The 27,537-nt window shown below is 43.3% G+C and overlaps 1 protein-coding gene across 6 annotated transcripts in view; it reads left to right on the forward strand.

Moving 5' to 3' along the window:
* LYPD6B (LY6/PLAUR domain containing 6B) overlaps positions 1-27,537 on the forward strand; it is a 1,153,451-nt gene that overhangs the window by 1,045,632 nt on the left and 80,282 nt on the right. The window lies entirely within an intron of this gene.

The following is a 27,537-nucleotide window of genomic DNA, read 5'->3' on the forward strand; positions in this document are numbered from 1 at the left end:
AATGTGAAGTTGTTCAATCTCGCCGTTCATTCTTCACTGAGGGGTCCGGAGCCAATCCATCGGTTCCGACACAGCCATTAGCAAAGCTCAAGGTTTACCAGTAGCTAGAGACCAAGCCTCTTATCCCATGATGCACTGCTGGAATTACCTCAGATCTAGTTTGCCGCAGCACGAATCTCAGGGGTTCCAGTTTGCTTGAGCCTTTTTTGACACAAAATCGCTATTTGCAAGTCTTAGCGGCCTCGTGTTAGGCCTAGTTTTCAGTGTTTGTGCTTCATTATGTTGCTGTAGTGTAGATAGAGTGCTGTTTCACATTTCTTAGAGTTGGCCTTCCTTTCTCAGGCCATTGTTAGAGTGTGTTTTGTATTCAGTTTAACCTAAGGATAGCTTTAACTTTTAGGATATATTATACTGTTGGCCTTTTTTCTCGGCCATTTGTTAAACGGTGTTGGGTTGTTAGTAGTGTTATCTTGACTTCTTCTAGTCTGTATATTGCTTAATATGGCTAAGGAAAAAGACAAGCACCCAAAGTCTGGATTCAAAAAATGTCCAGACTGGGGGCAAGAGATGTCTCTCACTGATGGGCATGTTCAGTGTGTGTATTGTTTGGGTGCGGTGCACTTGCAGGAGTCCTATAGCATTTGCCATTCCTTTTCCTCAAGGGTTCTTTTAGAGAGGAAAAGGAAGCTTGTGGATCGAGGTTTGCTGAAGCATCCTTTTACTGAAGCTTTGTCTGACCAGGATGGGGCCAGCAAGTCCTCTAAATCATCAAAATCATCTACTGATTCCAAGACATCTAAACGTCTAAGAAAGTGGAGGATTCTGGGACTTCGGCTCCACAGCTGTCGGAGCCGAGTGTCTTTTCTTTTCAGAGCCAGCCCACTGTCTTGGAGCCGGTCACTGAGAGACCTGTATCTCCACTCCTCCAATCGGCACCTTTGGTGCACTCCTCTAGATCTTCTGTCAACCTCTCGGATTTGGATATGGACCGATTGATGCAGAAACTCTTACAGGCACCAGGCCTTGCCAAATTGTTGTCAGTACCAACCCCAGTGTCGGAACCGAAGACCTCCATCCCGGATTTGACTGCTCCCCCTCTGAGCCGTACTGGATCTTCGGAGCCGGAGGGGGCCGACCTGCTGTTAGTGGAGCCTTTGGAGCCGAGACCTGCCCAGTGTCATCAGTTCCATCTACTCTGATGTCCTCAATGCTGACTGAGAACTCCAGGGGCCGACACTCTCCTGTCGGGTCCAGGGAGGATAGTCTCACCAACTTGTCGTTGCTGACTCTTCCTCTCAGGGCCTCGGCTCAGATGAGCTCGGCTTCTACCTCCGGCTTGGAGCCCATGGCCTCGGTGCAGGAGGGGATGGCGGTTCCCTCGGATCCATCAACTCCTTCTCATCGGAGCTGTGATGCCTTTGAAGCCATGAGGAGAGCCTTGTCCCCAAAGACATCCTTGACACCAGGTCTGGCCTCTTCCTCCCTCAAAGTGCCTGTGTCCACGTCTGCCTCCATTGTCCAGGCCAAGTGTAGTGACCTTGAGCCTCAGGTAGCCCCACAGGGTGCCTCTTGCTCTTCCAAGACCTCCCCAGAGGCTCCCACTGAGGAGGATCCCAGGAAGAAATTGTGTAAGAGGCGACACTTGGATTCCCCACAGGAGTCTTTGACATTTGATACTGACTTGGATGAGTCAGAAGGGTCCCCCTATCCCCCTCTGAGGATATCTCCTTTGTGGAGATACTCGAGATCCTTAGGCAGAGGGGTGATTGGCAGTCCAAAAGCCCTACTGAGGATGAATCCGTTCTCCTGAAGGCTTTCGGATCTCAACCTTCCACCTCTTGGTTGTCTCCGCCCTTTGATGAGCTCATGCAGCTGGTCTTTCGAAGGGCGTGGGAGTCACCGGAGTCCATGGAGCCTGTCCCTCGGAGGCCAAACAAGTTCATTTCTACACCCTAAGATAAAAGATTTTTTTGTCTAAGGAGTCCCTGTTGATGTCATGGTGGTGGCAGTGGCCACCAAGAAGGAGATGTTTGAGACTTCCTCGACAATCCATCCTCCTAACAGAGAATCCAGGATCATGGATCGTTATGGGAAATGCATGTTTAGTTCAGCGACTTTTACACTCGGATCACTGAACTATTTCACCCACTTCACCAGACTGCAATGAGATCTCCTTAAGAAGTTGGGAGATGCTCTTCAGGGTACTGTAGCTGCAGGGCTTCTGACAAAGTTGCTGCCCAGCTCGCTACCCTAAACTCCATCGTGAACTCGTCCATGTGTCTCATATCATATGCAGTTGATGGGACGAGTAGAGCAGCAGGTACAGTAGTTGAGCTAAGTTGACATTCCTGGATGCGCTTGTGTTCCTTCGCGGAGCCATTTAAGTCTTCATTTGTCAACACCCTGTTTGATGGCTCATCTCCCTTTGGGCCCAAAGTGAAGGAAACCCTTACCAGGTGTGAGCAGGAGGGAAAGACCCTGCCATCAGAGTCCATTTCTCCACTCCTACTCGGCCTTACAAAGGCCAACAGGGAGGGAAAATGTGGTTCCGAAAAGCCCAAGGAGCCTTTCAGGACACACGTGGTCAACTCCCCTCTAGGGCCAGAGGAGGGGTAACAATGGAAGATGCCACCCTCTTGACAGAGATTACTTCTCTGGTCAACCCTATCAGCGCTCCTGAAGGAAGACCCGACTGTACTGCTGTGGAGGCAGTCGGGGGTCGCTTGTCTTTATACCCAGATGCTTTGCAAGATATAACAGACGACAGCTGGGTACAAAGCATTATTTCCAGAACGTATTTCATACCATTCTTCACCCAACCTACGCCCCCAAGAAGAATCCCGGATGTTCCACCCAGTTACAGGGAACAAGCAATTGTAGAGGTTTGCAAGTTGCTAGAAAAAAAGAGTCATCCAGTCAGTCCCAGCAGACCAAATAGGATTCAGAACTTATTCAATGCCATAAGGCATTCTTTAGCTATGTCAGAAACCTAGGAGGAAACTCCCAGATATGCTCAGAATTAGTTCAAAATGATGTGAAGATTACTGATCCTACAGACATTGCCAACATACTGGCTGACAGGTTCAGTGCAAACTTCTCCCCCCCCTCTCCCCCTAAAGGAGAGATATCTATACCAAATGATTGTAGCCCCCCAAACATCTCTAACGCCCAGGTAAGAACTGCTCTCTCCAAGGCAAAGAACACAGCATCCATGGGACCTGATGGTGTCCCCGGCTGTGTGCTCCATGAACTCAACGAGGAATTAAACCCACAGTTAGGACAGCTGTTTAATCTTAGTCTCACCTCCAGATACGTACCCAGGGAGTGGCGCACAGCGACTGTGGTCCCACTCCACAAAGGCGGTGCCTCCACCGACCCTGGAAATTACCGTCCCATTAGCTTGACAAGCCTTATCTGCAAAGCCATGGAAAGGATCATAATGGATCTCATAAATAAAGACATAGGGAACTTGCAGACTTTGGATCCAACCCAGTTTGGCTTTGTCAAAGGCAGATCATGCCTTTTAAACTTGGTTGACTTTTTCGAAACAGTCACCAAGGCCATTGACGAGGAAAGGCAGTCCATACAGCCTACCTAGACCTGGCGAAGGCTTTTGATACAATACCTCACTTGGGTATCATTGAAAAACTCATAAACTTAAATGTAAACCCATACATTACAAGATGGGTTGCAAACTGGCTGAGTGACAGAACCCACAGGGTCAGAGTTGCTGGCGCCATGTCAGACTCAAAGCCTGTCACAAGTGGTGTCCCACAGGGCTCAGTCCTGGGCCCACTCTTGTTTGGCATCTACTTTTCTGAAGTACAAGCAAACACAGGAGGGTTATGGCTGACAAAGTTTGCAGATGACTGCAAACTGGGCCGTGGTTGAAAACACATCCGACACAGATATCCTTCAGAAGGGTCTCACAGAAACAGATAACTGGTGCCAGAGCCATGGCCTAAAGTTAAATGCCAAGAAATGCATAGTCATACCCTTCGGGAAAAATAAGGTTACCCCTAGCTACCATATAGGTGGCAATCCCTGAACACAGAAGAAGTTATTAGGGACCTGGGAACCCAGGTTGACAGTAGCCTTTCATTCGACACTCATATTGCTAAAGTAGTTAGGAAGACCTTCTACATTGCCCACCTTATCATGAAGGGATTCACATCTAGATCAAGGGAAGTCATAGTCTCCCTATACTCATCACTCATCAGACCAATGATCGAGTACAATGCCCCATTCAGAATGTATCTGACCCGACACTTGCAGCAGCTGGAGAGGCCACAAAAGTTCCTCACCAAAAGGATAAAGGGTCTCAAAAATCTGTCTTATGCTGCCCGACTGAAAGAACTCCAGTTATATTCAGTTGCTTACCGCTTGCTCAGAGGTGACCTATGCCTGACATACAAGGCCATGTCAAACCCAGATTTGATGAACATGCTTCATCTCAAATAATCTAGATCCCTCAGAGCCACAAGGGCGGGAGACTTAAACCTCGACACTGTTATTAATAGGACGTGCTGGAGGGATAGATTCATCACCCAAAGACTCCCTATGCTGTGGAACAAAATCACGGTTTATGTGAGGCAGAGCACCTCGCTGGCCTTGTTCAAGAGGAGTCTTGACCAATGGATGGGAGATCGCAGATACACCCCAGGGGTTACCTCAGTGTCACTGCTCGACAGAGGCACAGCAAAATAATGGGCATAGTTTCTCCAAACTAAAGGGGTGGCGTAAGCCACAAAATTATGGGCTAGGCTTATAAATGCCCTCGGGCAGATAGCCTAGTATGAACCTATGAACCTATGAACCTATTCTTTTTGGTTCTAAAGAAGACAGGGGACTGGAGACCTATTTTGGACCTCAACAGACTCGACCAATTTGTAAAGAAAGAGAAGTTCTGGATGGTCACGCTTCAGTCGATACTTCCCTTTTTAGGGAAAGACAATTGGATGTGCTCGATAGATCTCAAGGATGCGTACTACCACATAAAAATGGCCAGGCCATCCAGAGATCATTTGTGTTTCTGGCTGGGAGCCAGTCATTATCAGTTTCGAGCCCTGCCCTTTGGTCTCGCTACAGCCCCCAGAGTGTTCACCAAATGCATGGCAGTGGTCGCGGCTCATCTGAGGCATCTAGGATTCCAGGTGTTTCCGTACCTAGACGATTGGCTCCTTACCTCCACCACCAGGCATCAACTTATTCAAGCAAGAGAATACACTCTGACACTCTGCCATCACTTAGGAATTACAATCAACTCAGAAAAATCTGCCTTGTCGTCATCGCAGCATATTGTCTTTATAGGGGCAGAGTTAGACACTTCAACCACCACTCCATGACTATCAACCAAGAGGGTTTTTCTCCTTCGCCAGCATGTCGAATCACTAGAGTCAAAGGACAGAGCACCAGCCGCAGAAATCTTAAACATATTAGGTTTAATGGCTGCAGCGATCTTGGCCATACCTTTAGCAAGGATGCGTATGCAGATTCTTCAATGGTTGCTGTTCACCCAGTGGTCCTATCAGGAACTTCCAATGAGTCATATGATTTTGATTACACACTCTTGCAAGAGAGATCTCTAGTGGTGGTTGACGTCTTTTCATGTAACCATAGGATGTCCCTTTATTCTACCCCCTCCAGTAGCCACTTTGACCACAGACGCTTCCCTGATAGGGTGGGGGGGCATTTTCAGGGAATGACCGCCAAAGGCACATGGACGGATCAAGAATCACACCTGCATATCAATGTCCTGGAGATGAGAGCAATACTTATGGTGTTGCAGTACTTTCAGGGCTCTCTTCCTCTAGGGACGATTGCAGTTCAGGCAGACAACATGTCGGTAGTCTGGTATTTGAACAAGTAAGGCGGGACCAAGTCTTACCCCCCTTTGCCGAGAAGCCCTCAGCATTTGGCAGTTGGCTGTCTCCTCCCAGCGCTTTCTGTTGGCAACGCACATCCCGGGGAGATCCAACGTGATAGACAAACTGAGCAGGGCAATTCTGTTGCCATGCTACTGGTCCCTCAACAAGAGATTGCGGACAGGATTTTCCACAAATGGGGCCAGCCTTGCTGCGATCTTTTTGCCAGTCACGTCAACATGAAATGCAGAAGCTACTTTGCCCTGATTCTCCCTCCGGGACAACCCCCGAGAGACGCACTTGTACACGATTGGCCCCCGGGTCTTCTCTATGCATTCCCTCCAATCTTTCATATACCCAGACTTCTACAGAAAGCAATGTTGCTGGGAAGGACTATCATCCTCATAGCCCCACATTGGCCTTGGCAGATTTGGTTCCCATTCCTTCATCATCATCATCATCATCCATTGGAGGATCCATAGATTCTGGACCCAGTTCCAGACATTCTGACACATCCGTCGGGGACCTCCATCCTTCATTGCAGTCACTGAAGCTCACAGCTTGGCTGCTCCAGTTCCCATCATAGCCAGGCTTCATGATCTGTCTGATGAGACAGGACAGATCCTCTTGTCGTCTCATAAGCTGTCCACCAGGAGACTATATCTTAGTAAGTGGAAGAGATTTTCCATATGGGCTTCTAAGCAGAACATTGATCCTTATCAAGCCCCCTTGCCGTCCATTTTAGAATTCTTGACTATGATTTTTAATGAGGGAGCTGCAGCTGCTGCAATTTGGGTCCAGTTGGCTGCTCTATCTAACTTTCATCTTGGAGTGGACGGGCTAAACATGTCCCACACGTTGTCCAAGGCCTTTCTGAAAGGGACCTTCCGCATGAGGCCGCCAGTGAAAACTCCTTTTTCTCCTTGGAATCTAAACTTTATGCTGTCTCACATGATTCTTCCCCCATTTGAACCGGCATCATCTTGTGATCTCAAATTTTTATCATAGAAAAACATATTTCTGGTGGCTATTACTTCTGCCCGCAGAGTGTCAGAACTTCAAGCCTTATCTATCAGCCCTCCTTATTTGATTTTTCATGCTGATAGAGTATCTCTTAGGACAAACCCCGCTTTTTTGCCCAAAGTTTGTTCTGAATCAAATATCAACCAAGTCATTGAATTTCCAGTCTTCTTCCCTAACCATTTCAACAAATTAGAGTACATGCTGCACAAACTTGACGTTCACAGACAGTTCAGATATTATTTGGACAGAACAAAAAGATGTTAGAAAATCAGACCAGCTCCTTGTGTCTTTCTCTGAAGCCAGAAAAGGTAGACCAGTGGCTAAAACAGCGCTTTCGAAATGGCTATCTGATTATATCACTTTTGTTTATTCAGCTGCTAGTATGCCCTTACTGCACAAGATTAAAGCTCATTCTACTAGAGCAGTTTCTACATCATCTGCATTTCAAGCCAAATTACCCCTTGATAACATTTGTGCAACAGCCACTTGGTCCAAACCTCATACCTTTATCACTCATTACAAAGTTGATAAGGCCTCCAGGGACAGGGCTTCCTTTGAGTCTGTAGTCTTGAAGAATGTACTCCCATGAGCCACCTGAGATTCAGGGTGCTAGGGACGCTACCCATCAGTGAAGAATGAACGGCGAGATTGAACAACTTCACATTAAGAAGTTATGTACTCACCATAACGTTCCATGTGAGTTGTTCCATCTCGCCTTCATTCATACATCCCTCCCTCCATCCACCACCTGGCTGATAGTTGACCTAGAGGCCGATCTCATCCTGGTCATTCAGTCCTCCTCTCTCTCTTGGGAGAGTATTTCTCTCAAAGAGATATGGTACACGCAGCAAACAAGATCTGAGGTAATTCCAGCAGTGCATCATGGGATAAGGGGCTTGGTCTCGAGCTACTAGTAAACCTTGAGCTTTACTATTGGCCATGTCAGAGCCGATGGATCGGCTCCGAACCCCTCAGTGAAGAACGAAGGCGAGATAGAACAACTCACATGGAACATTATGGTGAGTACATAACTTCTTATTTTGGATAAAATGGCATATAGTAATGAAGTATTTTGACAATTCCAGGATGCAAGATTTTAATGCATATTATCCGCAGATACCTCTTATGTATTTAAACAGGAAATTGAAATTTTTTTTTTTTGCATTACAGCATGGAACTAGGAATTACTTCTACAGATTTATATACTGAGATAATTGTAGATGATCCAAAAACTCAGATGTTTTATGCGTTGCCAAAAATTCATACGAGTTCATATGAGAGGGCCTACACACACACACACACACACACACACACCAGATAGTTTAGGTAGGGTTCTCAGTCTGATCCTTTGTCTGCCTTTTTAGAAATCTGTTTAAAATCTTTGCTTGCCCTACGTTTTTCCAGACTCAAGGACAGTTCGGATTTTTTTTTTAATTATTGTCTGAAATTCGTATTAAGCAGTCTTGGTGCACAGTGACAGTGAATGTTCAGTTACTTTATACCATTAACCCAACACAAAAGTGGTTTGGAAGCTTTAATATATTTATTCTTTTGAATTTAATATTTTTTTTATTCAGTTGCAGAGATGGTGTTATCAAAATTTTTTTTTTATTTTGATAAGTAATATTTTCTGTCGATTAAGGGTACAGCTTGGGGGCAGCCTTTGCCCCTATATACACAGACATTTTTTTGTAAGTTTGATGTGATGGATGCCGACACTAAGAGATTTTTAGAAAATCTGGTTATGTGAAGACGTTACCTTGATAACTACTGAGTGGTATGGAAAGACAGTCAGTCTGATCTACAGTAGTTTTGTGAATATTTAAATTCTAACAGGTTTGGTATAATATTCAGTTTACTTATTGAATTATACAGCATAATTTTTCATTTTTTTAGATGTTCAAATCACAAAATATTTAGATGGCTCAGTATCCAGTAGTGCATTTAGAAAGGCATTTTCTAAAGACGCATATTTATCCGCTAAGAGCTGTCATCCTAGATATATAGATAGAAATATTCTCAAGACATATTTTAATAAGACCCAGACTGATACATGTTACTGAGGAAGTTTATGGTCATATGGCAGATTTGAGCCGTAGGTTTATGCATCAAGATTATGACAGAAATTCACCAGCTGGTGAAAAATATGTAAAGGACAGATGTATTACAATGCTGTGCTAAATCCACACAGCAGTCACCACATTCTGATACATCTGTACAACTTTTAATTACTTGTGCAAGTAATATTAAATACGTATGTGATGCCTTTAAACGTGATTGGTCAGTCGTACTGAAAAACTGTACATTCTCCAGTATTGTGATAAAAGAATGCAAGTTTAGTTTAAGATGAGGAAAGACTATGGAGCTGGATTTGCAAAATATAAAAATGAATGCCATTTACATATGGAATCTAATGCACATCTACTTTTGCAAGGTATAGGATCTGTGGAAAATGTAATTACTACAAACATATTTCACATCTAAAAATTGCTCTGGCACATTTAAAATACTTAATTGCATAAAATGTGATTCTAGGTGGATTAGTTACATGGCAAGGTAGATGTGTGGTCCTTTTGTAAAGGACATACTTCTGGATGTTTAAAGAATGGGTAGATCTACATTTAAGTGATATGGCATGTTAATAGAAGTGCAATATCTTTACAAACATACATTCTTCTGCTCAATTCACTTTTATTTAAATAGACAGTGTCATGCCATGGACTGTTACATCCAATTTGTATTTAAATCAATTGCTTACCACTAAGAAACACAGATTGGTAGTTTTAATTTGGGCATTATTTCCTCCTGGGCTGAATGAACATGACTAAAGTACTTGATTAAGTTGCAATGTGTGAATATTGAAGTATTATTTACATTTAGATGGAAGTCCAGCTTGATTATTTTGAAAGTGGACATTCTAAGACTATGTTTATTATTTTTGTAAGAACAATCATGTTGTATAAAGCTTTTGCCCACTTTTATGCAAATATCTCTTTAAATATCATTTACACTGGTCAGATAGTCTGATTTAATTCGTATATGTAACAGACACTTGCTTCAGTGTATTATTCAGACTGCTGAAGCTACAGGTTTCGGTGAAACAGGCCTATGATGATTGAAAAGAATTCTTGTACTTGTATATCCATTGCATAGTAGAGTAAATTTTATTCATGGTGCCAGAATTGGTTGTCTGTGGTTCTCTCTCTCTGTGTACTCATTTGGTTTTCTGACTGTTTTGCAAACCTCCCTGTTTGGTGTGTGTGTGTGTATATATATATATATATATATATATATATATATATTTATATATATATATATGTAAAACAAACAGCATCAAAAGCCTTTGATAGGTCAGTGTAGAAAGGGGAGACTAGATTTCTTGCATGTATGATGTCCTAACTGAAATCACTGTTGCTGTATTCTTAACATGTGGGTTTTCATCCTTTGACATCTTGCCAGGGTACCAAAGCTTTGCCTTCCCGAGGGCATACATCCAATGTGTAACCTCTGCTCATATGCTTCAGGGGTGTATAGGTGGATGTATGCGTAAGTACCTTCCTTTTTTGTGTATTTTGATTGTGTTATATCACTTTTGTTAGATGTCATCTAGGAGAGATAAGTGCGAGTGCGGTGGGCAGATCCTATACAAGAACTTGCACTCCAAATGTCTCTTGTTTAGGGCTGGAACACAACTACAAAACCTGTTCCATCTGTCAGTCATTCATTCCTAAAACCCTTTGGTCAAGGATTTCCACCTTAAACACATTCCCTGAAACTCAGTGCCTAAAACACCTGGCCAAAAACAAAGTGGCAGTATCCTTAGTATCTGATGTTGCGCTTGCACCAAAGAAGAAACTCAAAAGACCCTGAGATGACTCACAACCTTGCATCTCTGAGTCAGATGTGCCCTCTGAGGTTTCAGAGCCTGCGTTCTATCAGAGACCCTCTCAATTGTCCACTTCTTGGACCCTGTCGGAGGCTGGAATGACTCCTGAGGCCTTGCAAGAGGTGGATGCCTTGAATGAACCACATCTCGAGTGTCCACACAGAGCGCCTCAAATCTTATTCAGGGAAGAGGTTCCAGGCACTCTGACTGAAGTGTGCCAAGGTTCTAAACCTCTGAAACTAGTGCAGATGGATGTCTCACCTACAAAAAAAAGCAGAATACTAAGGTGATGACCCCTGCAGCTTCCATAGAAAAAGAATGGATGGATTTTTCCCTAGGCTTTTTTAAGGCATTCATGTCTCTGAATTCCCCTTTCTTTATCTCACATCTGCCACATGCCACACCACAAAGACACACTCAAGATTCTTCTTTCTCTGAAAATGGCCAGAATCTGGATTCTGATCATTCCCTGGATTATTCCCATGAGATGCATTCCCCACAATGGCTTTCCTCTGATGAAGGGGACTCCCTCTGTCCTGATTCCCCTATTGAGGCGGCCTCCTTTGAGGAAACTATCCAGAACATATTGAGGCAGTTTGAATGGCAATCAAAGCAAATCTTGGATGTTCAAAAGAGATACTATAGTCTCCTGGAAATGGGAACTCCAGTCCCCCACCCCACACCCCCCAATGCTAGACGCATACCAAGATCATGTCACTCTTCATCTTCAGCTCCTGATTCTCAACCACTGGCTGCTAAAACAGTTTCTATAAGATGCATGATGAATTAAAGTAACTCTTTAAGAACCTGGAGGCTGACTCTGCCGCTGTCTCCCTGTCTTCAAATAAGCCTTGTAAACTCCCCCTCATTGCTAACATCCTGCCCACAGGCAGTGATAGTAGGGCTATGGATAGGTAGAGAAAGAAGGTCTACGCCTCCACCACCCTTGCATCCAGCGCTATCAACTACCAGACACTAATGAGTAAATATTTACTATCTGTTGTAGGCCCATCAGCCTAGCTAGCCTGATCTGCAAGGCCATGGAACACATAGGTTCATAGGTTGGTACTAGGCTATCAGCCCTAGGGCCTATACAAGCCTAGCCATAACAATTCCCTGGCTATTTCTTCCCACATTATTTACTTTCCTGGACCCCTGTCTAGCAGGGCGACTGATGTGATCCCTGGGGTGAATTTCCTTTCTCCCATCCAATCGTCAAGGTTCCTCTTGAAGAGGTCCAAAGAGGCACTCTGCTTGACATGTATGGGCAATCTATTCCAGAGTCTGGGGAGTCTCTAGGTCAGGAACCTATCCCTCCAGCAGGTTTTGTTTATTGTGATGACAAGGTTTAGATCCCTGGAGCATGTAGCTCTGAGGGATTGGGATTTCTTTAAGTGTAGCATGTCCAACAGCTCTGGGTTTGACATGGCCTTGTATGTTAAGCAGAGAATCGCCTCTGAGTAGACGGTATGCGACAGAGTATAGCTGGAGTTTTTTAAGGCGATCAGCGTAGGGCATCTGCTTTAGGCCTGTGATTCTTTTAGTGAGGTATTTCTGAGGCTTTTCCAGTTGTTGCAGATGTCTTGAGAGGTACATACCAAATGGGGCATTGTATTCTATAATGGGTCTAATGAGGGATGAGTACAGTGGGACAATGACCTCCTTTTTTCTGGATGAAAAGCCCTTCGTGATGAGGTGTGTCACATAGAAGGATTTCCTGACTGTTGTGGCGATGTGGTTATCGAAGGTGAGACCACTGTCCACCTGTGTCCCTAAGTCTCTTATCACACTTTCTGTGTTTAGTGTACTGCCACCTATATGGTAATTCATGGATACATGTTTTTCCCAAAGGGATAACAATACATTTCTTGGCATTGAGCTTGAGCCCATGGCTCTGGCACCAAGCATCTGTTTCTGTAAGGCCCTTTTGTAGAGTATCCACATCATTTGGGGATTCAATAATGGCTCCCAGTTTGCAGTCATCTGCAAACTTTGTTAGCCAGAGTCCCTTAGTGTTGACCTGTACTTCAGAGAAGTAGATGCCAAACAATAGCGGCCCCAGGACTGAACCCTGAGGTACTCCACTTGTCACTTGTCTGGAGCTGGATTTGGAGTCGGCTACTTTTACAGTGTGGGTTCTATCAGTAAGCCATTTAGCAACCCATTGGGTGACATAGGGATTAATGCCCAACTCAGTAAATTTATCTATGATTCCAGAGTGGGGGACCAGGTTCTTAAAACACCTATCCAAAGTGGGGGACCTTATAAACAAGGACATTTGCAACCTCCAAATGCTTTACCCTACACAGTTTGGTTTTCTCAAAGGGAGGTCATGCCTGTTAAACTTGGTTGACTTCTTCAAAACAGTCACCAAAGCCATGAGCGAGGGGAAGATGTTAACACCGCCTACCTTGAAAGCCTTTGACACTATTCCCCAGTCAGGCATAATAGATAAACTCTCCCAGCTAGGCATCAACCTGTATGTTACCAGATAGGTAGCTAACTGGCTTACTGATAGAACCTACTCAGTCAGTATAAGGGAAGCCACCTCTAGTAGTAGACCCGTAACGAGCGGTGTACCCCAAGGATGGTTGCGGGGCCTCTACTGTTTGGTATATACATTTCTGAGGTGCACGTCAAAACCAGTGGTCTGTGGCTGACCAAGTTTGCAGAGGACTGCAAGCTAGGTGCTGTCTTAAATTCCCCTAGTGATATGAACATCCTCCAGGACGGCCTTACCCAAACAAATGACTGGTGCCAGAAGCATGACCTCAAACTGAATGCCAGGAAATTCATCATTATCCCCTTTGGGGAAAATGGTGTCCCCACTAATTATCACTTTAATAACAATGTACTAAGCATGCAATCAGTCATGAGGGACTTGGACACCCAGGTTGATAGCAACCTGACTTTTGACCACCAAGTAGCCTCCGTTGTACAGAAGGCTTTCTACATGTCCCACCTCATAAGTAAGGGTATTTCATCCAGGTACAAGGGAGTCATAACATTCCTGTACTACTCCCTTATTAGGCCCATTATCGAATACAATGCCTCCTTAAGCATGTACCTTGCCAAGAACACGCAGCACCTGGAGAGACCACAGAGGTTCCTGACCAGGAAAATCCAGGGTCTTAAACACCTATCCTATACAGATAGGCTAAAAGCCCTGTTTCTCAGCTCCATCTCATACAAACTGCTCAGAGGAGTCCTGTGTCTGGCATACAAGGTCATCTCAGACCCAGCCTTGGTGGAGTTGCTGCATATCTGTAAGTCAAACTCCACTTGCACAACTGCATGCAAGGCCTCAACCTGGTCTGTGACATTAATAGAACTTGTTGGTAGGATAGATTTGTATCCCAAAGACTTCCCCATCTGTGGAATAGACTCTCTCTCCATGTCAAGCAGAGTACCTCACTGGCCCTCTTTAAGAGGAACCTGGACGACTGGATGGGAAACAGAAAATACACCCCTGGGATCCCACCTGTGTCCCTGCTGGACAGGGGAAACAAGTGCTGACTTTGTGGGAACATGGGCAAAATTCTTGGCTAGGCTTATAAGGGTAATAGCCTAGTATCATCCTATGAACCTATCTGTTCTACAGTCTCAGAATAAAGTCATGTGAGACCCATAATCTGCAGATTCTAAGCAGCAAATGCAGAGCTTACTGTCTCATTCTACTCAAACTGCTAGGCACAACAGAAAATGCAGTTTTGATCCTGGGTTGCCTCTTCCAGGGCTGCAGCAACAAGTTCAGTCATCAGTTGTTGTGCATGGCTGTGCAGCCAACACATCCTTGAGGACTTCAAATCTAAAATTCTAGATTGTCCTATAGACAAAGAACTCCAGTTTGAGACAGAAACAGAAACTCTTTAAAGCCCTGCAAGTGCAGGATAAAGCTTTTCTCAATCCCTTGATACCATAGGAACTACCCTGCCAAATACACCTCCTTTGTTAAGAGGGACGTTCAACCCACTCACAAACAAAGAACACCAAGAAAAAGATTCCAAAACCACATACGGAATCTCCTCTGTGTAGGCCTCCCTTCAGAGGCAAAAACCTGTGACTACCTTTACAACCACACCTCTCCCCTCCTCAAAGCATCTGCCCCTCCTTTAAAAAGACTTTCCCTATCCCTTCCTTTCTGGGAAATGGTAACTAAGGAAAAATGGGTCTTGAATATCATCAAGGAAGACTATGCCATGTCATGGAAAGCATCCCATGTCTAAAGGGCATCTCTCTCTCTCTCTTCTAAACACCTTTCTAAAGGTACTCTCTTTCAAAATGCTCTGTCTCCACATCATTCTACCTTTCATACTTCTTCATACTTTCCTTGCATCACTAGACCTCAAGAATGCTTACCTCCACATCCCTGTTTGATCCTCTTGCAAGAAGTTTCTAAACATTTTCTCTGTATTTCTATGCCTCCAAGAGTTTTTACAAAGTGCCTAGGTCCAGTGATAGCCTTCTGTCTCACACAGGTAATTCAGATCTTTCTTTACCTGGATGATGTACTGATTCAAGCACTCTCCATAGACGGCCTCCTCCAGCATGTACATTTCACAGTACATCTCTTATCCATCCTAGGGTTCACAGTCAACTTCAACAACTCCTGTGTCACACCCTCTCAGGATCCGTTTTTCTCTGGGTTGCAAACTAGACATGCACAGAATGCTTGCTTTCCTTCATGCATTAATTTGTTCCTTCCTTCATAGGTTCATCATAGGTAGGTACTAGGCTATCTGCCGAAAGGCATTTATAAGCCTAGCTGGAATGTGTTGGCTTTTGCCGCCCCCTTAGATTAGTTCCCTGTACCTCTGTCCAGCAGAGCCACTGAAGTGATCCACAGGGTAAACTTCCTGTTTCCCATCCACTCGTCAAGGTTTCTCTTGAAGAGTGTTAGTGAGGAGCACTGCCTAATGTAGATTGGAATTTTGTTCCTGAGCATGGGAAGTCTCTGGGACAGGAATCTGTCCCTCCAGCATGTCCTATTTATTGTTGTGGTGAGGTTTAGATCCCTAGAGCGTGTTGCTCGAGGGGATATGGTTTTCCTTAGGTGGAGCATGTCCATCAATTTTGGTTGTGAAAGCGCTTACTGTTCTGTTATCGTAGATTAAAGTTTTAATGTATTTTTACTGCTGTGTGTAACCAGTGTGTTTTTACATCTAAAGATCACCTTTGAGTAGGCGATATGCAACCGAGTACAGCTGGAGTTTCTTCAGTCGAGCTGCATAGGGCATCTGTTTGAGGCCAGTGATCCTCTTGGTGAGGTACTTCTGTGGTCTTTCCAACTGTTGCAGATGTCTTGTAAGGTACATCCCAAATGGGGCATTGTACTCTATGATGGGTCTGATGAGTGATGCGTAGAGGGGCACAATGACCTCTTTTGATCTTGATGCAAACCCTTTTGTGATTAGGTGGGCCACATAGAAGGATTTTCTAACCACTTTGGCAATGTGATTATCAAAGGAGAGATTACTATCTACTTGAGTCCCCAGATCCCTTATTTCATCTTCTGTATTTAGGGAGCTACCACCTATGTGGTAGTTTGTGAGTACTTTGTTTTTTCCAAAGGGGATGACTATGCACTTTTTGGCCTTTAGATTGAGGCCATGGTTTTGACACCAGGTATCTGTCTCAGTGAGACCCTTTTGGTGGATGTCTGTGTCAGCTGGAGAATCAATTATAGCTCCTAGTTTGCAGTTGTCTGCGAACTTGGTCAGCCATAGTCCTTCTGTGCTTGCCTGTATCTCTGAGAATTATATGCCGAACAGGAGGGGTCCTAGGACTGAGCCCTGGGGAACGCCACTTGTAACCGGTCTAGAGTCAGACCTAGCTCCCGCAACTCTTACCATGTGGGTTCTGTCCATGAGCCAGTTGGCAACCCTTCCTTCCTCAGGAAAAAGTTTGTCTGGCCACCTTTTTCAAAAACCTTTACTCAGGGCCTTGGGTTTCATGGTATCTGCCTTTCCAGTGATTCCTCTGGTCAGACTACATATGCATAAAATTCATATTTACCTGAAATCAGTCTGGCCTCAATATCCCCATCCAAAGAGGTACTCTGGTGGAAAAATGCAAGTCATGCTCAACCCGGGCCTTCCTTTCACCCCAGCCCTACCCAAACAAGTACTTCACACAGATGCCTCAGACACAGCATGGGGGGGCTTGGACTGGATCCCACTGAGTGCAGGAGAAATGGTCTTCCTCCATCCCAAAAGAACACATCAACGTGAAAGAAATTAGAAACCTTCTGCAAGCTCTGCTGATATTCTCCCATCAGTGAAATCCAAGTCCATTATTGGTGTACACCACCAACAACACCACAGTTATTTGGTAACTGAATAAACAGGGCAGCACATGATCTTAGTCACTGTGCATAGCGCAGTAGGCATGGCAACTAGTCACACAAATAAGCATGACTGATGGCTGCATACATTACCTTACAGGAGAATGCACTGGTACACTCCTTAAGCAGGTCCTTGGAGGGCACTCACAGATGGATCCTGAACAAACAGGTCTTCAAAACTACAAGACAGTAGTTGGGAACACCACAAGTAGGCTTTTATGCTTCAATAGAAAATCACTAACTTTCCCTGTTCTGCGCTAGGAGTTTTTCTCCATTAGCTTGGATGACAGATCCCTTCACTTTCCAGTGGTCATTGAGGTTCCTGTATGCCTTTTCACCTCTACCACTACTTCCAGAAATCCTTCTAAAAGTTCAAAAGGAAGTCCCAAAATTCCTACTCCTGGCCCCCCTTCTGGCCAAAATGAAATCGATTTCCTGTCCCACTATACCCGTCAAAGGGAAACTTTTGGAAAATACCTTTGTAAGCAAAGCTGCTCAGTCAATTGCAAGGTCTGCTTCTCCATCCAAATGTAGCTTCTTTCAGTCTCACTCTGTAGATGATAGGGTTCTGATTCCTAAAAGATGCCACTGCTTTGAAGAGGTGGTTCAGGTTCTGCAGAAAGCCAGAAAACCCACTACCAGCAAATCATATACAGCTAAGTGGAAAAAATTTTCTATTTGGTACTTCAAGCACAGCCAGGACCCATTCTTACCTGATACTACTCCTGTCCTCAAATATCTCAGCAAATTATTATACTTTGGCCTGGCCTACTCTTCAGTTAAAGCTCATCTGTCTGCCATTAATGCCTGCTTGCTTCTTGATCCTCCCCTCATGTCCAGCACAGAGGTCAAACATTTCTTGAGGGATGTCCTACATCTTAAGCTGCCTAAGAAACCTATTTCAGTCCTTGGGGGCTTCGATTGTGCCTGTTCTACCCTTTCTCATTTTCTACAAGGACAGGGTGACTCTCATTCATGCATAAGGTAGTGAATGAGATGTCGCTAAACTAGGCCATCCATCTGCCTACCTTTTTCCCTAATCTTGCCTAATCTGTTAAGTAAATAGCATAATGGGTTAAGGGCAAGATGAAACAGCAGCAGTGACAAATAATCACCCTGAAATACACCCCTTTGAGTTGTTATCTCTGGGATAATAATTTGCCCTTTGTCAAGGCTCAAGTGCAAAGTGGGTTGCCACTGTTTTCCTGGTCATTGTAATGTAATAGATCAAGGTAGGGTGTCTTGTACATATGTAAGCACTCCTTTATCCATGAATGTGGGACACTATCAAATGCTTTTTTATAGTCTATCCATGCCATACTTAGACACTTCCTCTTTTTACAATTCTCTAGCTTGGCGTTACTTAGCAACAAATGATCTGTGATTCCTTATGACTTTCTTTTATCATCTTTTTATTCTGTTACCACAATTGAGGTTTTTTATAAGTGATTACAAACTCTTTCTGCGCCAGTTCCAGTATGTAGTTTATACATCATCTGAAGGCAAGTTATGGGTCTATAGTTTTTAGGATGGTTTATAGGTTCACTTTTAAGGAGTATTGTTTTTCCTGTTGTTAATGAGGTTGGTGTCTATTCAGGATGCGCATATAATCATATATTATATTATTAATAATATGTATTATTAATATTATTACTCATGTAATAAAGTGCCCACAAATTACCACATAGGTGGTAATCCATTAAGTACGGAAGAAGTAATTAGGGACCTGGGGACCCAAGTTGATAGCAATCTCTCATTTGACAACCACGTGGCCAAAGTGGTTAGAAAAACTTTTTATATAGCCCACCTAATCATGAAGGGATTCACATCTAGATCAGGGGAGGTCATCGTGCCTCTTTACTCATCCCTCATCAGGCCCATAATTGAGTGCAATGCCCCTTTTGGGATGTACCTTACCAGACACCTGCAGCAACTGGAAAGACCCTAAAAGTACCTCACCAACAGGATCAAAGGGCTCAAACAGATGCCATATGCTGCCCGGTTAAAGAAACTCCAGCTCTACTCAGTGGCATATCGTCTGCTCAGAGGCGATCTGTGCCTGACGTATAAAGCCATGTCCAACCCGGAATTAATGGACATGCTGCACCTCAGAAAATCCAAATCCCATCGAGCTACGCTCGAGACTTGAACCTCAGCACTGAAATAAATAGGACATGCTGGAGGGACAGATTCATAACACAGAGGCTCCCTTCACTCTGGAATAAAATCCCAGTCCAGGTTAGGCAGAGTCCCTCATTGACTCTCTTCAAGAGGAATCTTGATGAGTTGATGGGAGATAGTAGGTTTACCCTGGGTATCACTTCTGTGTCACTGTTAGACAGAGGCACAGTATACTAACCTCGAAAAAGGGCATAGCAAAATTCATTTAAAATGGGTGGCGAAAGCCAAACACACTCTGGCTAGGCTTATAAATGCCCTAGGGCAGATAGCCTGGTATGAACCTATGTAGTCTGATCAAGAAACTCCCCTCCCTACAAGCCCTTCACACCTGTGTAGTGACTGAGACATGGTTTAAAAGAGTGGAGAGCACTACGGCTGTGCAAAGCTACAATGCCTTCTACACATTTACACCAGCTACTGTGTAAGTCGGGAACAAAGGTGGAGTTATACCAGTCTATATTCAGAAGAGACTCACATCAAGGCTGATAAAGCAGCATGATGCATTAGAGCTTCTTCATGTCAAAATAACCATCAGAAAGGTCCCATACCATATATTAGCTAGCTACAGAAGTCCCTGTATGACACAAGAAAGCCACAACACCTATCTACCGGAACTAAAAACCACTCAATATTAATCCCAGTATCATTTTCCTAGATGAGCTAAACTACCCAGCTGTAGACTGGGATACCTACACCATCACTAGTGCACAAGCACAGAGATTCCTGGACTTTGTCAGTACAAATGCCCTAGAACAATTAGAGTACCCACTAGGGGGAATAACATCTTGGATCTTGCCCTTATTATTATGGGAGCATCTTGCACCATCCCTTGCATATCTTCATCATTTGTTAGGTCTCACCATAAAGCAGTCTCCTATGAAACAAAACTGAATCCAGAAATCCTTGCCGCACACGGTACCCATAGAAATTTCTTTAAGCCAAGCTGTCTACTCTCATGTGATACATTGATAAACTTCAAATCCCAACAAACCCAGTTAACTCCACTGAATATGCAGAAATGTACATCACCACACTGTACCAGTATGTAAACAGCTGTATAGATGTGCAGTGCCCCATAAGAACAAATGCGGGGCAAACCCCAGAAACAAATCCATATAGTATAACTGTAATATCAACAAGCTTTATAATAAAAGGAAAATGATTTTGACCAAAATTAAGAAGAGTAATTCCCAGAATGTTAGAGCCCTTGTCACTGACAAGAAGCAAACAACTTAGGAGCTTAATAAAATCTACCAAAGTCACGTTTGATCTAAAAATAGCTATCCAAGCCAAAGACAATCACAAAGCATTTTTTAGTTGAGTTCGTACTCTCAAAAGCGATATGAAGCAATGTGCTCAGCTGATTGTGAGTGATGATACCTACACTGAGGCTAAATATATACCAAACCTACTGGCTGATAGATTTAGCTCTATCTTTACCCCTCTCCCTCCTCTGTCTGTCCCTCAAGATATACCTGAAACTGGCTCACCTCCAGCTTTCACACAAGACCAAATCCTAAAAGTGCTATCAAAAGCTAAAAATACTGCATCAGTGGGTCCTGACAATGTCCCTGCTGGATGCATTTTAAATAGCATGGAGCATGATTTAGCAACACCCCTAACAACACTGTTCAATTTCTGCCTCCATACAGGTTTTGTACCAAGCAAATGGAGAATCCTGCATAAGGGAGGACCTTCCCCAGACCCAGGAAATTGCAGACCCATAAGTTTGACCAGCCTCATATACAAAGCCATGGAAAGACTTATCTTAGAATTAATCCATCAGGACAATGGAACCTCCAACACTAGCCCCATCTCAGTTTGGATTGTCAAGGGCAGGTCATGCTTACTCAACCTGGTGGATTTTCTTGAAAAAGGTCGGCAAAGGAATGGATGAAGGTAAAACTACATACTGCATTCCACAACCTGGCCAATGTCTTTGGCATATTTCACCTCTCAGGCATATTAGAAAAACTAAATAAAGTGGAAATAAACCCCAGTGTCACCCGCTGGATTGCCAACTGGCTCACAGATAGGACTCAGATAAGCAAAATAAGGGAAGTTACCTCCACAAAGGATCCAATCATCAGTGGAGACTCCCAGGGTTCTGTCTACTTTTCTGAAGTAAAAGCCAGTATCAACAGCCTCTGGCTAAGTTTACAGATTATGATAATTGTCATATAGTATGCAGGTGGAGACAGAGGGACTCAAACTCATGATTGTATGGTAAAACATATTAGCAGCTTATAGGTTTATCCCTCTGAAATATACTGTCATTGGCAGAAATCACGTTATTTAATCCTTTTTTCAACTGACAGGAATTAATTATAATCATATATGTGTCCCAGGCAGGTATGTCTCTAGCCCTAAGCAACATTCTACCTTCACCCTGGATGATGCCTCACTACAAACAAAAAGTGATTGACTTTAACAATTGGCTCAGCTTCTGGTGGCAGTCCAGGGGGATCCAGTATCTCTCAGCAGGGGACGACATGGTCGCAAGACCACGCTGCTTTGCCAGGGATGGTCTTCACCTGTCACCTCTTGGCTTTCGGTTACTGGCTGAGCACCTGCCTTCCCCATTGTGCCCTTTTTAGGCAATGTCTTAAGAACAAAATTTCCCGATGTAAAAACATCTTCTAGAGACAAACTCAAAGTTATGCTGCTTAATTCTATGAGTGCAAATCAGAACCTGCACTCACTGAAAGCACTCCTTAATTTGGAAGACTCCGATGTCTGTGCAGTATCAGAGACATGGTTCAAGGCTGTAGAGAGTACCTGGCCATACAAGGTTACAATGCAGTCCGCACATTCAGACCGCAAGATGAATGTGAAAGAACCAAGTGGAAAGTGTATCCATCCTCATCAAAGACAAATATACCTCAAAACTGGTTAAACAGTACAACTCCCTAGAGTTACTCCAAGTCCAACTAATTGTAGGAAAGTCCCCCCTCTACATCATTGTTAGCTATAGGGCCCCCACCATGAACCAGGTAAACCACACTGCCTACCTGGACCTACTTGGATCAGTTACAGTACAACCACACATCCTAGTCATGGGTGACTTTAACTATCCCTCCATCGACTGGGCAACATGTACAAGCACTAACATGCTCACCCTAAGGTTCCTGGACTTTGTTAACACAAATTGCTCTGGAACAGATAGTTGGCACCCCCACAAGGGGCTCGAATATCCCTGACATAGTGCTCACCAACATGGGAGATCCCTGCACCATCCCATGTGTGGGGCCCTGCCTGGTAAGGGCAGATCCCAAATCTGTTTTTTTCGAAGTAATGATCACAACTGACCACCCCCCCCCCCCCCATAGCAAAAAGGTTAAAAATTTTATCCAAAGCAAACTATAGCCTCCTACGTGATGCCATAAATAGTTTCAAACCCCCAATCACCACCGACAGCAGTCTATCCCACACTGAGGAGTACATGGATGCCTTGTATAAATACCTATACAAGTGTTTAGACTCAGCCATATCTGAACGGATTAAATCAGGATCCTCACGAAAAAACAAACAACCCTAGTGGACAATCCTGCATAAGTAGGTTATACAACAAGAGGATAAAACCACTGACTAAGAGCAAAAAGGAAAGTCTCTGCAGAGGAAAGACACCCTCCACACCTTGAATAAGCAAATTAGACATTTTGTTAAGTCCTCCAAAACTAATTACAAAACCAAATTAGCATCCCTGGCTAAGGATAATCATAGGGCATTCAAAAACTACATCTGAAATCTTAAAGGGAAGGCTCAGTTTTGTGCTAAACTAGTAGTGGACAGTATCACTCATACGGAAGCTGCAAAAATTGCCAACCTTTTAGCAGACAGGTTCAGCAAAGTCTTCACTCCACTGTCCCCACCAGTCATTCCCCAAAATGTACCTGCCACCAGTCCTCTACCTAGTATCTCCAATGATCAAGTCGTAACCACCCTCCCCAAGGCCAAAAACACAGCCACTTTGGGACAGGGCAACATCCAGGCTGCTTGCTAAATGGTCTAAAACAGGAGCTGGCGGACCCATTGAGTACTCTCCTCAACCACAGTCTAAGCACTGGCTTTGTCCTACCCAAGTGGAAAACTGCAGCTGTGATCACTTTGCACAGAGAGGGTCCCTCAACCAACCCCGGGAATTATAGACCCATAAGCGTAACCAGCCGTATGTGTAAGGCCATGGAAAGAATCATCATGGACGTAATCAACAAGGATATAAGAGACCTTCAGCATCTTGACCCGACCCAATCTGGTTTCGTTAAAGGCAGATCATGCTTGTTAAACCTGGTGGACTTCTTTGAAACTGTCAGCAAAGCCTTGGGTGAAGGCAAAACAGTGCTTACTGCCTATCTCAACTTAGCCAAGGCCTTTAACACTATTCCCCCACTTTGGCATCAGTGATAAACTCACTCAGCTGGGGATAAACCCATATGTCATTAGATGGGTATCCATCTGGCTCAGCGACAGATTGCGTACAGTCAAAGTAGAGAATTCCACCTCTACCAATAGACCTGTTACTAGTGGTGTTCCACAAGGATCTGTGCTGAGTCCCCTTCTGTTTGGAATCAGTTTCTCAGAGGTTCAGGTGAAAATAGATGGCCTGTGGCTTACCAAGCTCGCTAATGACTGCAAACTGAGTCCAGTCATTGAAACCCAAAACGACATCACAGTACTACAGAAAGGTCTTACACAGTCAAATGATTGGTGCCAATGCCACAGACTCAAACTTAATGCAAAAAATGTATTATCATCCTCCTTGGTAAAGCAGCCTTAATTTCAATCATCATGTGTCCACAGTGGTGAGGAAGGCCTTCGATGTTGCCCATCTCATAAGAAGGGAATAGCATCCAAAACAGAGGAGGTTATAACTCCTCCGTACTTATCCCTCTTCAGACCAGTAATAGAGTATAGTTCTCCGTTCTGTATGTAGCTCACCAGACCCCTGCAACATAGGGAGAGACCTCAGAGGTTTCACACCAAGAAAATTCAAGGCTTTCATCACATGTCCTACACGGACAGACTGAGGGCAGTGTCACTATACTCTGTATCATATAGACTGCTTAAAGCCGACTTGTGCCTGGCCTACAGAGCAGTGTGAGACATGCCTTAAAGGAAATGCTGCACATCCGCAAATCTAATGGGCCAAGACTCACTCGCTCTAGAGACCTTAACCTAGCCTGCAACATAAACAGGATTTTCTGGAGAGATAGATATGTCTCCCAGAGGCTACCACTCCTGGAACAAACTTCCAGTTCAAGTTAAACAAAGCTCTTCAATGACCCTGTTTAAATGTAATTTGGACATCTGGATGAGAAACCATAAATTCACAGTAGGGGTTTCTTCTGTGTCCCTCTTTGATAGGGGCAGTCGGTGTTGATCATACATTTGCATGTTAATATAGGCTATTTCTCTTGGTTTATGAGGGAAACGAGGGTAAAACATGGCTAAGCTTGTAAAGGCCCTAGGTTCAGTAGCCTAGTACCTCCTATGATCCTGAGTTAAAGAAATTAGTCTTTAGCCTCTCGGGGTGTAAGATCTTCTTTGGTTTAGGTAATGTAAACAAATAGTTTCTCTTCCCTGTTGTTCTGATGTGATTAAACAGGTTTACTTCATGCAGTGTGAGTAGGTCTTTTGGTTAACTGTATAGCTCTGTAGGTAAACCATCATTGCCTGGTGAAATATCTCTTGAAAAGAATGCAATAGTTTGTAAGACATCATCCATAGTTATAGCAGCTGAAAGCTGTAAACTATATTTTGCTAACTATAGTGTTGTGTCTGTGGTTCCTAGTTTGCAGTTGTCAAAGCTTGTAGTTTAAGGTTGCCAATGTCTTTTCAGAGTAAGTGTAACTGTTACCAACTAGTTTGTAGTTAGGACCATAGTAACTTGATGGAACATACTGTTTATTAATGAAAATATGCAATAATTTCAGTAGGCTTAATATTGTGGAGAAAATGGCAAAGTATATTACCTGTGCTTATGACTCTAATGTTCTTAAACATTTTATAGGCATGGTTATCACTTCCTCCTTACTCTTGGGGATCATTCTTAAATGGAGAAGGGCATGCAGTACTTTATAGCCTTAGATTTTTATACAGTTGGAACATAATTTGGGCGCCAGGATGTGCAGATCTAATGTTGTATCTCCTGTTTATTCCTTAACAGATGGGTTTTTGGATCCATCTAGTGTCCGACTTTGGCCACTCTCAGACGTTGGATTCAGTCCTCAGGCTCCTCCCCTTACCCATAACCTATTGCAAGGAGAAAGATAACCAGATCTTGCTTGCCACTTGATTGCTATGGATGTGATCTCCTTTGCTCATGACCATTTTATATATATATATGTTTTATGTGGGTTCAGGCACCTAGCCAGCGAGACATTTCCCTGTTGTACATTTGACTGGGGACACATGGCTGAAGTGACATTCAGCTGCAGTGAAATATGGCTGTTTGCAAATTCCCTGTGGACAAAGATAAGCACACCCTGCCATGCTCACAGCTTTAATAACCAAATGAATGGTGGCTGAAGAAGTAATGAGTGTTGTGCTCAGTGTACAGTGCATACTTATGTAACTACAATATGTAGAAGTGTGCTACAGCATGAAGGAAATCCTGCAGGATACTATAGTCACATTTATGCTCAAGTATGTGTTTTAGGTAATGTTCCCTAGACACTGTGAAGGGGGTAGTGGTCCACACACTCCAATTATAAAAGCACTGCCCATTGTGCACTGCATTTTTACTGCCACTGACATGCCCTCTGGCCAGCCTGCTTCTGATGCCTGCCATATTGCCTACTGTCGACTCCAAAAGACAAAGACAAACTAATAAAATAAGCAATGGATCTGAACTAACACCAGTAAACCACTGAGCCTTTAAAATAAGTAGATTTATTCAAACTAATTCCTCTATTTCCTTAAGTAAAGCATTAATTGTTAACTGGTAGTGCTCACATAGTAAATCTATTAATTCAAATCCATGTTTGTCAAACAGGGATATCAATGCCGAATGGAATTGAGAACCCTCGATTAACCCTGTTGGGAATGTCCACTGCCTAAGACCTTTAGGTACTATTTTCAGTCTTAGGCACTCACGAAAGTACGCTACCTCTAATTGTAGCTTACGTACTTTGCATAATTTTTCATCAAAGTCGTTTAACCTTAGAGATAAATCGTTTCTTACCTCTTGTTCTGTCCTGGTACTGTAATCCCCGTGGGCTTCGGTAAATGTAAATGTTCATTGTAGCCAGCTGCCAAGAGGTACTTGAGTTCTATCGTCCGTTCCACATTGCGCATTAGAATCCATCATTGGTCTGGAGCCGTTAGGAGAACTATTTGTGCTGTTAGAACTAACACTGCCATGAGGAAAAACAGGCAGCGTATTAGGATCTCTTTGAAGTGCCCCTTCAGGCCCATTACCTCAGGAAGTCCTCGATTCATCTTGGATATGAAAAGCATTGTCCATCCTTTGTGAGAGAGATTCAACTCTCTGAGTAAGTAGCCCAATAAGGACCGTAAGGTTTCCCTCATTCTCGACGTCGTTAGACAAACATGGATTTAAATTATTAGATTTACTATGTGAGCACTACCAGTTAACAATTAATGCTTTACTTAAGGAAATAGAGGAATTAGTTCGAATAAATCTACTTATTTTAAAGGCTCAGTGGTTTACTGGTGTTGGTTCGGATCCATTGCTTATTTTATTATATTGCCTACTGTCTCATGTTCCTGTGGGGACTATGGACATTGCTTTCCCCCTCTGCATTTGGTTACTGAAACTGTGGGCATGGCAGCGTATGCTTTTGTTTGCCCACAGGGAATTTGCAAACAGCCATATTTCTCTGCAGCTGAATGTTACTTCAGGCATGTGTCCCCAGTCAAATGTACCATGGGGAAATGTCTCACTGCCTAGGCGCCTGAACCCGTTTTATGTATATATATATTATTTATATATATATATATATATATATATGTTTTATGTATATATATTATATGTGTATGTATATATATATATATATATATATATATATATATATATATATATATATATATATATACATATGTTTTATGTATATATATATATATATGTGTGTGTGTGTATATATATATATATATATATATATATATATATGTTTTATGTATATATATATATATATGTTTTATGTATATATATATATATATATATATATATATATATATATATATATATATATATATATATATATGTTTTATGTATATAT

The sequence above is a fragment of the Protopterus annectens genome, chromosome 6.part0 (assembly GCF_019279795.1).
Source record: "Protopterus annectens isolate FY-2018-M chromosome 6.part0, PAN1.0, whole genome shotgun sequence".
In the NCBI taxonomy this organism is placed as follows: Eukaryota; Metazoa; Chordata; order Ceratodontiformes; family Protopteridae; genus Protopterus; species Protopterus annectens.